The sequence below is a fragment of the Macaca mulatta genome, chromosome 1 (genome assembly GCF_049350105.2).
Source record: "Macaca mulatta isolate MMU2019108-1 chromosome 1, T2T-MMU8v2.0, whole genome shotgun sequence".
NCBI lineage: Eukaryota > Metazoa > Chordata > Mammalia > Primates > Cercopithecidae > Macaca > Macaca mulatta.
The window spans coordinates 196,259,121-196,277,311 of NC_133406.1; the positions used below are offsets into that span (position 1 = coordinate 196,259,121).

The 18,191-nt window shown below is 45.9% G+C and overlaps 1 protein-coding gene across 1 annotated transcript in view; it reads right to left on the reverse strand.

Moving 5' to 3' along the window:
* Positions 1 to 3,186, reverse strand: part of RNF220 (ring finger protein 220) — a 273,075-nt gene extending 269,889 nt beyond the window's left edge. The window contains exon 1 of the mRNA XM_077958992.1: positions 2,980 to 3,186. The gene's annotated coding sequence lies outside the window, so the exon portion shown is untranslated. The remainder of the gene's footprint in view (positions 1 to 2,979) is intronic.
* Between the last annotated feature and the right edge of the window lie 15,005 nt (positions 3,187 to 18,191).

Here is an 18,191-nt window from a genome sequence, read left to right on the forward strand (position 1 = left end):
TAATTAGGTCATTTGCAAAAGAGACCCTAGAGAGCTCTCTTGTCCTCTTTCAACCAAGTGAGGATACAAGAAGTCCACTGTCTGCAACCCAGAAGAGCTGGCTGTGTGCAACTGTGTTGTCTGCAAGCCCTCACCAGAACCGTGATCTCAGGCTTCCCAGCCTCCAGATCTTTGAGAAATAAATTCCTGTTGTTTATAAGCCACCCAGTCTATGGTACTTTGTTACAGCAGCCCAAACTAAGATACCCTGTCATATATCTTTTTAAAATTACATCAATCTTGTGGAAGGGGCATATCACTGCTAATTTAATTTCATTTCTTTAGTTAAAAGTGAACTTGAACTATTTTTCAAATGTTTATTAGACATATTAATATCAAACATATTTTCTGTGACTTTTCTAATTCATACCCTTTGCCTGTTTTTCTTTCAGGTTGGCCTTTCCTTATTCATTATTAGGTTCTTTTCATATATTATAGTTACTAATCCTTTATTTATTATGTATGTTGCAAATATGTGATCCCAGTCTATCATGTCTTTCAAATTTGTTTATAGTATTTTTTATTACATAGTTTTAAATTTTAATTTTTTTCCTCTACAGCTTCTAGATTTTATGTCCTACTTAAAAGAAGCATTTCAACCACAAGATTTAAAAAATGTTCTATATTTTCTCTTGGTCCATAATTACATCTTTTTCACTAAAACCTTTACTTAACTATCAGATTCACATAAACTGAGGTTATGAGACTTAGATAATCAGACTCACAAAGAATAAATTCAAAAGTGTAAACCAGAGTACCAGCTGATTAAGTCACAATGGAGATATAATTTTCCATTGACCAGAATGTATAACATCTTAGCAGAGGCACCTCACCTCAGTCTGTGAGTACCTGGAAGGTAGAATTAGTAAACTAGTAAGTACCCTCATGTCATTCTCACAACTCATAATAAAAAGAGAGTATTTCATCCAGGGGATCAAAGATGAGAAGAATGCTAAGTATCTTAACCAGATAAATAGAACAGATATAAAGCAGGACCTCTCACCAGCCAGAAGAAACAAATAGCCCTGAAGGAATAGGTTCCCCTATTTCCAATGTCTTTGTCCCAAGATAATGTTGGGTGCATCCAGCTAAAGTTTACCTCTCTGGCTTTCCTCTATTCCAAGTTGCATTGCAGACCACATCTTTCTTTCCTTAGATATGTTAATACTACTCATTAGTAGTCAAGAAGCTGTTCCCAAGAGCCTCAGAGAGGTTGGACTCCTTTCATCACCTGTTGATTAAGTTAAATTTTCTCAAAGGCAACCTTATCTATAAGTTCTAAGTACTAACTATAACAGTTTCAGCTGAGACAAGAAGACTAACTGGAATAAAGATTACTGAATAATATAAGATGTATAGCAAATGAAGAGGTGATAGCACAAGAGAGGTATTGAAGGTTTTCAGGCATGGAAATGAATGATGAAAATGATGAAGAAGACTGGTTTGTCAGTCACATGATGGTGGAAGCTGGAGCCAGGGAATAGTGAGGGACAATGCAGGCAGGGAGACTAGGCAGGAAGCTGTTATAGTCATCTAAACTAAGCCAGCTCCAAATTCTAGTCTCCAGAGTCTATGACAAATTCATCTCTCTATCCTCAGCACTTAGCCTAAAGCCCAGGGTGGTGATTTTCAACGAATGGCCAAGTGGTCAATTTTAATCAGCATAGCAATTTTCAAGTGAGTTGGTACTTTCAAGGCACTTAAATTTTGTGCCAAAATGTTGTTTATCTTATTAATTTTTTAATCCTATTATTTCTGCTCAGCAATATCTTTATGTGTAATAATATAGCCACTTATTAAGGGCCCACAATGTGGCAGACATTTAAAATTTTTAGTGTAATTCTTATAACAACCCTATAATGATCTATAGTTATAGCGAAGCAGAGTTCAGATAATTTTAAGAAACTTGTGTAAGTTTTCATAGTTAAAAAATGACAGCACAGACCAAATATCAGCTAATGTCTTATGGTACAATATATGCTTAGGGCGGAATTCATTATAATGTATGTATATCGATGTTTCAAATACTCTTCTTAATCATTTCAAAAAGTTTTTGCTGACTTCTTTTCAGATCTGATTAGCTTATAATTGACTATATCTGATCATCTGGCTAACAGCTCCTACTAAGAGTAGAAGTGATGGCTTGTGTTTGAATTTTGTATTATTTTCAAGTCATATTTTCTTTGCAGAAATCTTTTCTTTTCTTTTCTTTTTTAAGACGGAGTTTCCCTCTTGTTGCTCAGGCTGGGGTGCAATGGTGCAATCTCGGCTCACTGCAACCTCTGCCTCCCAGGTTCAAGCAATTCTCTTGCCTCAGCCTCCCGAGTAGCTGAGATTACAGGCGCCTTCCACCACGCCAGGTTAATTTTTGTATTTTTATTAGAGACGAGGTTTCACCATGTTGGCCAGGCTGGTCTCGAACTCCTGACCTCAGGTGATCCACCCGCCTCAGCCTCCCAAAGTGGTAGGATTATAGGTGTGGGCCACCATGCCCGATCTGCAGGAATCTTTTTAAACCATCGGTTCATTCTATGAACATGTTTAGCTAAAACTGGTTAACACAATCAGCAAATCGCTTAACTAGGCACATGTTAACTGCAACATATCATAGTCACCACTGTCAACCCTTATATTGTTGAGGTCTCCAACTGCCTTCAGTGTGCGTCATGTCCCCTACATGACAGGTGACCAAATGACTTAACAAGTGAAGATGCCCATCTCAATGTTCATGTAAAATATCAGCAAAGCTCATTATTTTAACATTAAAACTACACATAAATTGTAGTTCTACTATTTTCTTCCTGACCTAAGGAATCACCTTTGAAGACCTCTAGGCAAAAGGATTGCCTCAAATAATAAGGTGAGAAGTTTTCCCATTGGCTTTCTGATTCTTAATCTAGAGTCTTCCTGAAAATGCTGTTCCAAGGAGGAAATACATACCTTCTTGGCTGGGCAGATCCTCTGGGTCTTTTTGCACTTGCCTGGTGAATGAGCTTACTCTGAGTCTGGAGTGTAGGAGGGGGCGCTGGGGCTTGGAGTGATCATCTCAGTTTTAAGATTGGGCCTAGAAGAGTCATAGCAAAACCCTAGAATGCAGCTCTGCTCTCTCATTTTCCTGGTGGTCACCACAAGAAGACACAGAATCACAAATGAACTTGTTGATGAAAGAGGCTTTCAGAGGAACTCTGTGAGAGCCTCTTGTTTCACTGAAGAGGGAGATGTGGCACTACATGCCCCAGGACGCTCAGCCTGTGGGCCTGGGACTTACCAGGACCTCACCAGGGACCAGGTTTCCTTGCATGCCTGGCTCATTTCTACTCCATTTCCCCACTGGGTCAGGGCCAGGAACCTAGATGTCCCCTCCCTTGGTGAAGCCACTGTTTCAAAGTCTCTAGGAGGCAGAGAGCCTGGAGGGCAGTGAGGGTGGGCAGGAGGAGTAGGGCCTTCCAGTCCAGCTGACCTGAGGGGGGCTGTGTCCTGGACTAGAGAGAGTCCCCCAGACTATGCCTGGAAAAGCAAGAGGATGCTTCATTTTCCTCACTACCGCTCGGTGCAACATCTAGTCCAGCCAAAGGGGTTGTTGGGGAGCCCCCAATCCCCAAACTTGAGGCACACAGAAAGACTGAGGGTCTTTGATCACCTGGAACACAGCTCTTTCCCCTCCAAGACCCCTTTAGAGGTGGAATTCTCTGGACCTTACTAGGAGGCTCCTCAATACCCCACAGCACACCCCCCTGTTAGCCTAAATCTTGAATCCATCTCCCTATCTCCTTCACTTTGAATGACTTGGAAATTTACTCCCAAATACCAGGCCCTTCCAAGTCTCTCCCAATAAATAATAACAGCTAACTCTTAATGAGCACTTATGACACGCTAAATGGCTTATGTGGATTAACTCACTTAATCCTAACGGCAAGTCTGATGCAGACACTACAGTTATCCACATTTTATAGATGAGGAGATTGAGGCACAAAGAAGCTAAAGCCCTTGCCTGGAGTCACCTAGCTGGTTAATGATGAAGGTGGCATTTAAAACCAAGCAATCCACCTCTTGATTCTGCTCTTAACCACTATACTATGCACTATGATATACTTCATGTTAAAAATGGATGTTTTCTCAGCTTCCATAAAGTATGACTAAAAACATGTTAGGAAACATTTGATCTGTATCATATGAGCTATACAAATGCAGCTTCAGGATACATCTCTCCAGCTGCCTTCCAGCCAAATGGCTGCTGCCCCAAAGATGCCCCTACATTAAACTTCTAGAACTACTGCTGCAAATGCCCTTCGTTTTAATCCTCCTTGAGGCCCTTGGTATCCTCATGGATACCTTCACTGGTGGTCTTATGTGCTGTCAGTGATATTCCTTTCCACTCAAGGGAACACCTGCAGTGCTCACTAGCTGACTGTTTACTCCTCTTTCTGGAAGGAAGATGAAAGCAAGCAAGGAGAGCTGGGTACACACACATCCATCAACTGGGCTTTGATCTCTCTGCCTGGGAAGCAGATTTCACACTCAAGCCAACTGCAACAAGTTTTACTAGTGTGGTCTCCTATGAAATCCCATCCAGTCTGGAACCGAATCTGCACAGTAGTGAGTCTCCTCAATGCCATGCTCCCCAAGGACCCAGGGCTCGCTCTCATGTGGGTAAAGTGAGTACTCAACAAATGAACTGAGGCAGGATGTGCAGTCAGTTCCTGTGGAGTTCGAGCAACAGCAGGTCCAAAACTCGGAGCCCCTACATAGTAGAGCCCCTACTGTGTGTAGAGTCCATCACGCGTCCACACTTGCAGCCACAACTAGCAGAACAGGAAAGAGGCTTGCTGGGCACCAAGACCCACCCCACCCACGGCTGCTGCCCTTGAGCCCTTTCATTCTGACGCAGGATCAGGTAGGTAACATGGCACAAGTGAAGGCACTGTCTCATGGCTCTCTAAGGTAAAAGGGATTCAGTGAACAGATGAAGGAGCTGCAAGGAGGAGACACCAAGCAGCAGCTGGAGAAGAAAAGCAGTCAGTGAAGACAAGAAGGGCAGGGGACCAGCTGTGGAGAGGCCAGACAGCTGGCTGGCCAGAAGAAACCCTTTAGGATGTCGTTCAGGGCCTGAAACGCACCCTCAGCAGCGTAAGTTATTGCAATGCCCTTGCAAATATAAAGTGCTGTACAAACACTAAATCTAGAATGGCTAATAATTTTGTTATGTTAAAGCATTCGTGTCAGGTAATTAATGTACTCATTGTGATCATTTAATTTTATGGCAGGTAGTGTAGGGCTGGACAGAAATAGGGCTCTTTGGCCCAGTCCTCTCATTTCTCATTAGATAAGCCAACAACGCGGCCTCCCTGGTCTGCGGCGCCAAGGTGCTGCTGGAGAGAACTGCGGCAGGGGGCTCAGAACCTGGACTTGGGGCCTCCACGAAAGGGGATTTCATTTTCCTTGGCCCCTGGTGCCTAGAGGCCCTAGTGCCCCCTGGTGGTGCCTGAGGCACCATTTCCTCAAAGCAAATTCAAAACTGAGTTAGTCGGGGAAGAGACAATTGGTTGCCTGGATAAAAACTTCTCCCTTGACAAGTGTGCCTCAAAGTCACAGGTGCTGTGCACAGTAAAGGTGGAGTTGGCACAGCTGTGTGGTGCTCCTTGTGTGGGCAGGCTGAATAGAAGGCTTTGTCACAGTTGGAGCACCTGGAGGGAACTAGGAGGCCTGGCCATATTGCCCCAGAAAGCCCTGAAGGGAAGCTGTTCAGGCTCCTGCCCACAGCGCAGGCCACTACAGTGCTCTGGTGGAAAAGGGATGTCTCCTTGTTCCTTGCCCAGTCTACTGAGGGCTCAGTTTGCAGCAGGGACTCCATCTTCCCTTGGTTCTCTCTATTCCTTCCCAGTGCCTATCACCCCTCCAACCCCTCAATACACCCCAAACCAAGGCAGGTATTCCTATTCCTTTCCCCAAACCTTCCTGTCATCTCCTCCATTGTGAGCCCTTCCTGACTAAGTAGGTCCCAAAGAAGAGCCTCACCTTCCATCTGGTCTCAGTCCCAGTTTGTATGCCAGCCTGAAGAGGGGCTCAAGAAGGTGCAGGGCTAGGGCTTGCCCCGGCACTGAGTGAGCCCCTAGCCTCACACGTGTCTATATTCATGTAAATGCACAAACATCTGTCTCTGTCTCAACCTTCTCATTGATCCTTTTGTGCCTAGAAGTGGTGACCAGTCGGCTTCTCCATGCTGGATATATTAAGGTTGACTTGCATAGAAACCGAGTTATGACTTACAGAATCCTTGACTATGGTCATTGCCCCCGCCTCCCTCTCTCCATACTCTGCCCGGATACCACCTCACTTCAGATTAAGGGTATAGCAGTGGGTTGACCAGTAACTAAGATATTTATTATGGACCCAGAAAGGTTTGGGTCCTAATATCTTTCTTTGTTAAACTCAGCAACGGTTGTCTGGATGACCCATAAACTCCAGGTTACTTATAAACTGGTGGGTGAGGGCACAGGGAAGACAGTGGGTCTGCTAGTGACAATGGCCCTGCACATCTCAGAATTGTTGTGTCCTTAGGAAGCTCTCTGCATAGTATGATGACTAGTGTCATCCAGACTAGTATTTGGCCTAGAGGTCCATGTTCATCAGCACGAGTCTCACAAAAATAATAGCACTGGCACTACTATCCATTGAGATGCCACCATGTGCCAGGAATGCAGAAAAGTACTTTGTGTATTGTCTCATGTAATGCACCCAACACTCCTATGATGTTGGGGCCATTCGTGGCCTCATTTACAGGCATAAGAACTAAGTGTTAGGTAAGTTAAGTAGCTTACTTAAGGTCATATGGTTGCTAGGTGGCAGAGCTGGAATTTGAACTTAAGCAGTCTATGACCAGAATCCACATGCATAGCCACTACTCTATGTTGCTTCTTTCTGTGCTATGCTGTCTGGACACACTGGCCTACTATTCCAAAATAATTATTTTAGTCTACTGTGTGCCAGGGACTGTGCTGGGCCCTTGAGAGATGAGGACTCTATACAAGATTGATGGATTTACTGATATTTCCTATTTGCCAATCACTGTGCTAAGCTGTACTGGAGAGGAATCTATTATCCGATGAGTAGCTGCTACCTCTACAGCTCTTGGCCAAGAGGAGGGGCCCTGGGTGCTTCCACATGTATAGGTGATCATATGTGGTGTTAAGCAACTTTACCGCCCTGGCCACAGCAAACTGAATGAAGGATGAAGACCTGGCTGGGTGCGGTAGGTTGCACCTGTAATCCCAGCACTTTGGGAGGCCAAGGTGGGCGCATCACCTCAGGTCAGGAGGTCAAGACCAGCCTGGCCAACATGTTGAAACCAGAATTGGTGTGTCTCTACTAAAAATACAAAAAAATTAGCTGGGCATGCTGGTGCACACCTGTAGTCCCAGATGCTCGGGAGGCTGAAGCAGGAGAATCACTTGAACCTGGGAGGCGAAGACTTTAGTGAGCCAAGATCACGCCATTGCACTCCAGCCTGGGTGACAAGAGCAAAACTTTGTCTCAAACAAAAACAAAAACAAAAACAAAAAAGGTGAAGATCAGACCCAATGACAGCCAATCTATTGGCTGACCAAGAATCCCCGGTGTGGCTCAACAAGAAATCTCTGACCTATAGAGTTAGTGACTAGGGTGTGGTCAAACCAATAAGATCTTTTTCCTTGGAAAGATAAACTCATATTGACTGGAAGTGTTGGCATAGAAGCAAGAACAGACTACTACGTGACCATAACAGTGAAACATAAGAGTAGAGATCAACGAATGCCCAATTCGGAGGCAGCAATGAAACCACCTAATTTCTAGAACTATGCTGTATCCTGAACCAGTTCTAGTTCTCTAAGGTTTTTTTTTTTTTTTTTTTTTTTCATCTCTATGAAGTCTAACTGTGTGGCTATATATCTTGACTTGACTTTCTTATTTCTGTCTATATCCTCACAAAGATCCCCTATAATCAACATAATTTCAGTGTGTCCTCATGGAGCTCACAATTGAGGAGGCAACACAGATGATAATGAAGCAATTATTTACCATAGATAAGTGCTACTACAGGGGAAGCCCAAGAGGCTCTGAGAGTACAGAGGAGGCACCTAATCTAACCAGAGACAGTCAGGGAGGGCTTCCTGGAGGAGGATGAATAGTATACAGTTCTCATTTTATTCAAAGCAAAATCCATCATCTTTAAAATGGCTCATAGTCTTTAAAATAGCCTACAAAGGCTGGGCACGGTGGCTGAGGCCTGTAATCCCAGCGCTTTGGGAGGCCAAGGCGGGCAGATCACCTGAGGTTGGGAGTTCGAGACCAGCCTGACCAACATGGAGAAACCCCATCTCTACTAAAAATACAAAATTAGCCAGGCGTGGTGGCACATGCCTGTAGTTCCAGCTACTCAAGAGGCTGAGTCAGGAGAATCGCTTGAACCTGAGAGGCAGAGGTTGCCGTGAGCAGGGATTGTGCCATTGCACTCCAGCCTGGGCAACAAGAGTGGAACTCCGTCTCAAAAAAAATAAAATTGCCTACACAATCTGACACTCCCAATTCCCACATTCCCTCTCTAATTTCTATTCCTATCACTGTATTCTCCTTCTTGCTCACTCTACTCCAGCCTCATTGGCCTGCTGGGTGCCCCTGAAACACACTGACTCCTGCCTTAGGGTCTGTGCTCTCGCTTTTCTCTTTACCTGTAATGTCTCCAGATACCCACTTGTTCAATTCTCTCACCTCTTTTAAATTTTGCTCAAATATTATTTTCTCAGTGAGGTATAGCTTGACCTCTGATTTAATACTGCATCCTGTCTACCACTGCCTACTCCTATGCCCAGACACTCTTGATCTCCTTACCCTACTCTACTTTTTTCTCTTTTTCTTAGAACTTATCTTCTAACATATCTAATGATTTACTTATTTATTATACTTGTGGTTTTTGTCTGGCTCTCCATGTTTAGAAAGTAAGCTAAACATGGACAGAAACTGTCTTAGTCTATTTGGGCTGCTATAACAAAATACCATAGACCAGACGGCTTATAAACAATAGAAATGTATTTCTCATAATCGTGGAGACTGAGAAGGCCAAGATCAAGGTGCTGGAGGGTTCAGGTTCTGGTGAGGACCCATTTCCTGGTTTATAGAGGGATAGCCATCTTTCACCGTGTCCTCAGATGGTAGAAGAGGCAAGGGATCTCTCCGGCTTTTTGTTTTTTATTTTTATCTTTTTTTTCCCACCCTGTCTTCCGGTGTGGATGGGGTTTCTTTTATAGGGCACTAATCACATTCCTTGAGCCTTCATGATCTAATCACTCCCCAAAGGCCCCACCTCCAAGTATTCTCACACTGGAGACTAGATTTCCACGTATACATTTTGGGGGGTGGGCCACAGACATTCAGACCATAGCAATGATTTTGTTTTGTTTATTGACTGTCATAGGTTGTGTTACCCAGGAAGCAGATTCTGAGACAAAGTTTAGCGTGCAAGTAGTTTTTAAAGAGTGTTCTTGGGATCAACACCAACGGAAGTGAGGGAGGCAGTACTGGTGCAGAGGGAGAAGTTGAGCTGTGATGCAGTCCCAACAAAGGCCTCAACCAATCCTACAGGAAGCTCTGGAGCTGGGGTGGTCTTTCAAAATTATTTGAATTGGGGTGAGGGAGCTGGGATCTTTCTATCCTAGTGTTGGTTGGCCCCTAGAAGGAGAAAGGATGTTAGCCAAAGAAGTTTTTCTGCAACTACAGCAGTCCCTCAACAAGGCTAACACAGCTGAGGCCTAGCTGTAAGCAGCGCTCCCAGTGACTGGTGAAATAATTCCTTTTTTCCTGAAGGTGGATCTAGTCAATAGACCACAGCGACTACTGCAATTTACCCTGGTGCCACTTGGATTTACTTCTTTTTTTTTTTTTTTTCTGAGATGGAGTCGCCCAGGCTGGAGTGCAGTGGCATGATCTCGGCTCACTGCAACCTCCACCTCCCCAGATTCAAGTAATTCTCCTGCCTCAGCCTCCTGAGTAGCTGGGATTACAGGAGTGTGCCACCGCACCTAGCTAATTTTGTATTTTTAGTAGAGATGGGTTTCACCATGTTGGCCAGGCTGAGATCGAACTCCTGACCTCAAGTGATCCACCTGCCTCGGCCTCCCAAAGTGCTGGGATTACAGGCGTGAGCCACCAAGGCTGGCCAGATTCACTTCTTTACATAAGTTCCTAGAACATCTCCTCAAGGATTTTGGTAGGCCTCTCTTCCTAAGAAAAATTTGGAAGAGAAAGGTTTTCAGAATAGACTATAGATCCCACTGTTACAGCTAGTCTTAGGGCTGCAACTTATTCTATTCCCTTTCTACTAACAATTCTAGGCTCCCCTTACCCTCAGGTAATGCATTTGTTGATCTTGGTAGCTTAAGTTGTGGCATGACCCAGACTCTCATCACTGAGGGATCTCAGGCTGGTCACCATGCCCCTCTCAAACTGCGGTTGTTGCACTTGTCCATATATCATCAAAATAGGAAGGCAGTGTCAATAAATGCTCAAGTACCAAGTGGATCACTCTTGGTTCCCTCCATTGTGTAATGACAACCCTACTGCCTTCCAATGATTAGAATCAATTACCTCCGCCAAGATAGGGTGACTTTTCTTCTTGCCTCTTGGTCCCCTAGCATGAAGAACGTGATTGAAGAATCCAGGCAGCAACCATATTATATAGATCAATGTGAATTTGACTGTGTCTCCCAACAGAAGTGTTCCCCCTTGGGCAACCAGCTCCTCTAAATTTGCAAAGACCATAATTTCCACAAGTGGATCGTTAGGAGTAATGGTAAATGGGGATATTCCTGCTTCTATCCCTTGATTTCCAGACCCAATTGCAGACACATCGCCACATAAAGGTCTTTGATTTAAAGTATATACTGTGTCCTAGAACAGAGTTTCTCAACTTTTGCACTATTGACATTTTGGACTGGATAATTCCTTGTTGGGAGGTGCTATTCTACATGTAGGATGCATACCCATGGGCTCTACCTACCAGATGCTAGTAGTATTACCTTTCCTCTCTGTCCCCACCCCCCAGTTGTGACAATAAAACAGGTGTCTCCATTTTCTTTCTTTGTTTTTTTGAGATGGAGTTTCGCTTTTGTCACCCAGGATGGAGTGCAATGGTGCAATCTCAGTTCACTACAACCTCTGCCTCCTGGGTTCAGGAGATTCTCCTTCCTCAGCCTCCTGAGTAGCTGGGATTACAGGTGTGCACCACCACATCTGGCTAATTTTTTGTATTTTCAGTAGAGACGGAGTTTCACCATGTCAGCCAGGCTGGTCTTGAACTCCTGACCTCAGGTGATCAACCCGCCTCAGCCTTCCAAAGTGCTGGGATTATAGGGATGAGCCACCACATCTGGCCCTTTTTTTTTTTTTTTTTTTTGAGATGGAGTCTCACTCTGTCGCCCAGGCTGGATTGCAGTGGCACAATCTTGGCTCACTGCAACCTCCACCTCCCAGGTTCACGCCATTCTCCTGCCTCAGCCTCCTGAGTAGCTGGGATTACAGGCGTGCATCACCACACCTGGCCACTGTTTTTATATTTTTAGTAGAGACAGGATTTCACCATATTGGCCAGGCTGGTCTCGAACTCCTGACCTTGTGATCTGCCTGTCTTGGCCTCCCAAAGTGCTGGGATTACAGACATGAGCCACCACACCTGGCTGTGTCTCCGTTTTCTCAGTGACAAAGCTCAGAGAGAAAAAAAATTGTCTCCAGACATCGCCAGACATTGCCAAGTCTATACAATTGGAATTGGAAAAATGGAAGGCACAATTGCCTCCATTTGAGAGACAGTATCCAAGAAATGGTGCCCCATTTTCATAAAATATCACATCTTAGCTGGCGTTTCAGCTGTGTCAACAGAACATTTCATTTCTCTGTTGGGCTGGCAGTTTCTGGGTTCTGTAGTATGTGATACATACAATCAATGGATCCCATTATGGGCTCACTTTTGCACCTTCTTTGCTGTAAAGTAGGTCCTTTTTTCTGATGTGGTGGATACTATATGAGATCCTATGCTGGTGGATTAAACATTCTGTATAAGCCTTCAGTAAGTGGTGTTGGCTAAAGCCCTGTAAGGCAGAAAAGGCAAACTCAGAATATGGTCTATTCCTGTCAAAATGAATTTCTGCTCCTTCCAGGATGTAAAGGGTCCAAAATAATCAACTTGCCAACAAGTGGCCAATTGACCTCCCCAATGGACATTGCCATCTTGGGGCCTTAGCATTGGTAGGTTGGACATTCTGCAGTGGCAGTAGCTAGATCAACTTTGGTAACTGGGAACCTGTGTTAGTGGGCCCATGCATAACTTCCTTCCATCCCTGCCATCATGGCTACTTCATCTATGCATTCATTGCACCAACATCAGGGCAGCCAATGACAGAGGCTGGCTGATATCAACTGGCTGAGTCATTTTGTTTACTTGATGGTTTAGTGCCTCTTCCACGGTGGATGCTCTCTGGTGGGCATTAACAGGTGGTATAAAGATCTTCACACTTTGTACTCATCCTCATATGTCCATTCACCTGCTACTACCCCAGATTGTCTTGTCTATGGTCCTCCAATCTTGCGTCCAGGCCCTGGCCAGTCATCCCAATCATTGTCCACTCCCCATGAGTCCATATATTCTAACCTTGAATTACTTCTCTTTCCACACAAAGTAGATGACCAGTGCTTTATTCACTGGGAGGATTTTCCCTCACCTCTTTCAGTGCAGCCACTGTCCATTTTCAGCTTGTACCCACATACTGGGTAAACCCATCCATCAAAGTAGGGCTTTACCCTCCTCTTCCCTGATCATAAGGCACTTCTTCACACAACCTGTGTGTGAGCAGAGGAGAGGCACTGATGCCATGTGGTAGACGACATGGGGGCTGGGATACCTGCTCTGCAGCTTGCTTGTGTCTTCTAGTCCTGTTCATGCTCAATCTCACCATGTGTCTCTTCCATCTTAGAATGAATTGTTACTTGGCCTGCCTAATCTTATGACTTGGTAGGTCTCAGAACCCAGTTTGTTATTGTTATTTTTGTAGAGACAGGGTCTGGCTATGTTGCTCAGGCTGGTCTTGAACTCCTGACCTTAAGTAATCCTCCTGCCTCAGCCTCCCAAAGTTTTGAGATCACAGGTGTGAGCCACTGTGCCCAGCCCAGAACCCAGTTTTTATTAAAGAATAGAGTTAAAGGACCCGCATTAAAAAATCATGCAGGGGCGGAGAGAACACAGGCCCACAGAGAAGGTTTGAAAAGACAGTGGAGACAAGTGGAGAATTCAAATATCTCCTGTTTTCATTTTACTGATCCTGCTTTATGTAGAACAGTTACTTTCTGTGTGGTAGGTATTCTTCTAGGCTCTTTACATGTATTATTGATGTAATCTACACAACCTATGAAGTAGGTATCATTATACCCATTTTACAGAGAAGGAAACTGATTTAGGCAGGTTAAGTAACTTCCTTAGGAGTATAATTTGGTGAGTAGAAGAACAAAGTCTGAATACCAGGAATGTCTGACTCCAAAGTTTCTTTAAATAGATATACTACTATCCATTCGCTTAACACCAGCTGCCATGAGATAAAACGAGGAAAGAGGTGTGTGTGTATGTATGTGTGTATGCAATGGGGAGTAGAGAAAACTTTTCTAGCTGTGGCTGTGCTGTGCTATGCTGAAGAGCTTCCAGATTCTTACTAGTTCATTCAGTACTACATCCAGCAAACGTTCACTGAATACCTCTCTGATACAGAATAAAAAGGACTGAGACAGATGTTTTGCTACTATACCCTTGCGACTTCCCTTAGGGAGGGCTTTCCTACAAGGCGAGGGTTGCTACTCACATTTTGAGTAGAGAAAGGAAGGCCTCTGTAGAAAAGGAGGTATTCACTTGCTCAGGATAGCTCTAAGGGCTGGAGGAAGGATAAGAAGGCTTAGCCATCTGGCCCTAAGATGCAAACTGCTCTCCTTCCCTGCTTCCAAGAGCAGCCCCTGCAGGTCCTGGGCAGAGGTGTTGACAGTCTGGTCCTCAGAGTTCTTTTTGATATAAGCCTGTGTGTCAGTCTTCCCCTTCTCAGAGGTCTCCGGTCCCTGATGTCTCAGCAGTAACCTGTTCCACCTCATCATTAAAGCTATTGATGACTTTCTGCCTCATGCACCTGAGCTTCTACTTATTAAATAGCCACCTGTGCACTCAATCTTCTGCCACTCCCTGGGTGCATTTGGAGCTGCAGTCAGACCTCTGGCCCAGGTTTTTAAATTCAGCCTGGGAATATTGACCACCACAATAATAATCACTTACATTTAGGCTGGGCGTGGTGGCTCATGCCTGTAATCCCAGCACTTTGGGAGGCTGAGGCAGGCAGATCACCTGAGGTCAGGAGTTCAAGACCAGCCTGGCCAACATGGTGAAACCCCATCTCTACTAAAAAATAAAAAAAAATTTAAAAAATTAATCGGGCGTGGTGGCGTGCTCCTGTAGTCCCAGCTACTCAGGAGGTTGAGGCAGGAGAATTGCTTGAACCTGGGAGACAAAGGTTGCAGTAAGCCAAGATCACACCACTGCACTCCAGCCTGGACAACAGAGCCAGACTTTGTCAAAACAAAACAAAACAAGAAAACTACTTACATTTAGTCGGCACTTACTGTATGCCAGGCCTTGTGTCAAACCCTATACAGGAACAATTTTCTTTCATCCTTGGGGCAACCCTCTAATGGAGGCCCTGCGCTAGCGCTGGAGGTGGAGAATGCAGTTGGCATGCAGCAGCAGCTCTTTCGGGAAGGATTCTGCTGCCCCTTGGCTCCCCCAGCCTCACTTGTCCTGCACACCCAGACCACTGCAGGACCTGCTGCTCTGGCCTGCCTGCAGCTTTGGGCTGGTTTCCCTTGCCCGCTTCCTTGCCTGAACAGGCATCTCCACCATGTCAGCTCCTTTCCCTCAGCTTCCCTTGTTCTTTTCCTGGCCTTGGCTCATGCCGTTCCTTCTGCCCAGAATTCCCCTTTCCCCTTGTCTGCCTGGCGAAATCCATACTTACCAAGCCTTGCTTTAATGTCATCCTGACCTCCCTGCCCTCCCCTGTCAGGATTAATTGCTCCCTCCTTTGTGTTGCTGAACAGCACTTATCACAGAGAACTGTAGTTACTTGTTTCACCACTCAGTCTGGGAGAAGAGATGGCAGAGACTGGTCTGATTCACTTCCTTGTCTCTAGGGCTCGGGGGCTGCCCTGTGTTTGATGAAGCCCATTGGGATTAGAGCGGGGGCTGTGAAGTTTGGCTGCGGACATCTCTGGGATGGGACCTTGGTTCTTCCTGCATCCCTGATCTCTAACTTCTCTCTCCGTGGCTTGCCAAAACTGGATTTCAGAGACTAAGACAGGATCTCCCCCTCAGCTGGAATATGTTGACTGTCTCTCCCCGCAGATGAATCTCTTTCTTTGGTGGCCAACTTGCCGCCTGTGTCCTGCCTGGTATCCCCTCCAGCCTTGGTGCTCCCAGCTCTCCCCCATTTAGCAGCATCTGCAGATTTCATTAACTCGCTACTTAACCCCTCTTGCTCAGATCAGCTGTGAAGATGATAAATCAGGCCCAGGGCTCATCCCTGTAGTGGCCCTCTTCTCCACACCCCTCTCTAACAAGTCTCTGGCTGCCCCTATTCATCACTAGCTGCCCTCTCTTTCTCTTGCAGTTTCAGGGCACCCCTCATTCCCCTCCACCACAGACCATGTCAGGGTTACAGCCCAGCCACTTTGGATTGAATCCTGGAACCACATTTGGAGACAGACGCTGGAGCTGCACCCAGGGGCGGCAGGAGGTCGTAGGCCCTGGCTGGTAAAGGATGGGGAGGGCTAAGGGAGCACTGGATCCCCTTTCTAGCCATGGGACCAGATTCAATTGTGTTTAAGGGGTGGGGCCGGGGTTAGATTGAACCTGTATTCTCACTCCCTTACTCAAGACCTCACCGAATCTGCTATTCTGCTGACCGGGAGGGCCACCTGGACCTCCCTCTGTGGAGTACTGAAGTTAGGTCAGTGTGGCAAGCAGTGTGGTTTGTCAGGGACTTAGCAGAATGGCTCTTTTCCCTCCCCCCTTCCAACCCGGCACCTTTCCTAAATTCTGCCTAGAGCCTGACTCCAATTTTCCTTCTTCCATGTGTTACCGTACCCTCTGCTCTTCTAGGCTCCAGGTCTCTTCTCTTGACTTCTTTCTCTTTCCTTTCCATGCCTCGTCTCCTATTCCCTTCTCTTAATTTTTTTCTAGGTATAAACTCCCTAGAAGGAACCATCCTAGATGTCAGGGGCCTAACCTTTTTGTAGTTCTGAGCAGGGCCCTTCTGCTTTTTCCCTTCCCCCAGAGATCCCTCCTTTCCTGGGTCCCCTTTATTTCTACATCTGCCCCCACTCTTGCTCTCCTTTTATCCCCCAATTCCTCACCTTCATTCTCAGCCTTCACAGGAGACAATGTCGGAGAAGGTGGAGCATCCTGCCTGGGCTCACAACAGGCTCTTGAAAAACATTAATTAAGCCCAGATTGGAGCTTCCCCACCTTTGTTTCTTCCCTGTCCCTTCCCAGGCCCTGGATGATCCTCCACCCTCCCTGCTTGTAAGCAGGAGGCCCCTCCACTGGCACCCTTCTTCTGTCCAGTGAGGGGCAGGGGCGCCCAGGCCACTGGAAGCTCATTCAGCCCCTCCCTGCATATGCACTTTTGTCAGGTGCTATTTCTACAATGTCTTCGTTACCTCCTAATTGGCCAAATCTCTTTTCTTTATTTTTCTTGTTAAAGACAAATTTAAAGAACGAGTTCAGTAGCTCAGCCATTTTCAGAGCATCATTAATTTCCCACCTTCTTATTTATTAATGGGGCAACTTCCTTGCTGGTATTTCTTATCCCTGGATATCTCTGTAAAAGCCTGCCTTGCTCACACAACCCCTGGGACCAGTGCTAACTCACTCTGACTTTGTGCTGCCCTCAGCTGCTCTGGCATTCCCTCCACCGCCCCACTGCGCTCACAGTCCTACCACCCACAGTTTGCAATGAGGAGAGTCTAGAACGCCCCCTGCATTCTAGGCACAGAGGCTTCCTTCCTCTGCAGAGTGGAACGAGACTCCCAGTTCTCTCCTCCACCCCTTATCTCCTTCCACTGTGTTCCAGGTCCTACACTAAGCTGAACATGTACAGTCTCATTCACTCAAGACCTTAAGGAACAAAAGGGGAAACAGAAGCTCAGGGAGCAGCAATGATTTGCCCAGAATCACTTTGCTCAGAAGAGGAGGAATCACGATGTAAGCCTAGGATTAGCCTGGCTCCCTGGCTTGAAGTTTACCTCTATGCCGGCCCACCTCAGGGAAGAGGTTATGGTTAGGATAAGTCTTGGTACAGAAAGAGAAACAAGGACCAGTAAGACAGCAGCAGCACTGTGGGAAATAGCAGTTGGTGACCTGAGGATTAGCAGGACTGCAGTCAGCAAACTGTGTTGGGTGACCTGTCTCTCCCTTTTGTATCTTCACCACTGTGGGTTCCACAGTTAAGGGACTCGTGTTTTAACAGTGATGTTACTAACACTCGGGAGCAGTTACCTGCAAACCCTCTGCATCCTCTGAAGGATAAGCCTGTACACACAGCTCCCACTGAGTCCTTCCAAATGGGTTCTCGGTAGTTGCCTTTTAATTCTGGTTCTCCCAGCCCATTTCTCCAGGTGAGTGGATTCACCTGCTGCTGTCCGTGCATGGGTGTAGGTGAGAGTCGGTAAACACTGGACTCTTTGAGCTGACAGCTATTGCCATAGAGCCGAGGTCTGGGTCTGAGCACATGCTTACTCCACTGATGGTTCCTAAACTTTTGCTAATATGAGTGACAAGGACTTGTGGTGTAGCCTTGTTAGGATTCCTCCTTGGCTCTTTCTATAATCAGAAATACTCTTATTATCCCTAGGCACTGAGTCCAGACTCCAGGTGAGGGCTATTTCGCCCAGGGCCGGGTGGCTACGGCTGCAGCTACCTCCACATTGCTGGTGAGTGGTGAGACGATGAGGAGGACAGTGATCCCTAGTCAGGGTACAGGCCTAACACAAAGACAGCCTGGAGGCCTCATGGCTGCCTCCAAATGCCAAGTCATTGCTCTTCT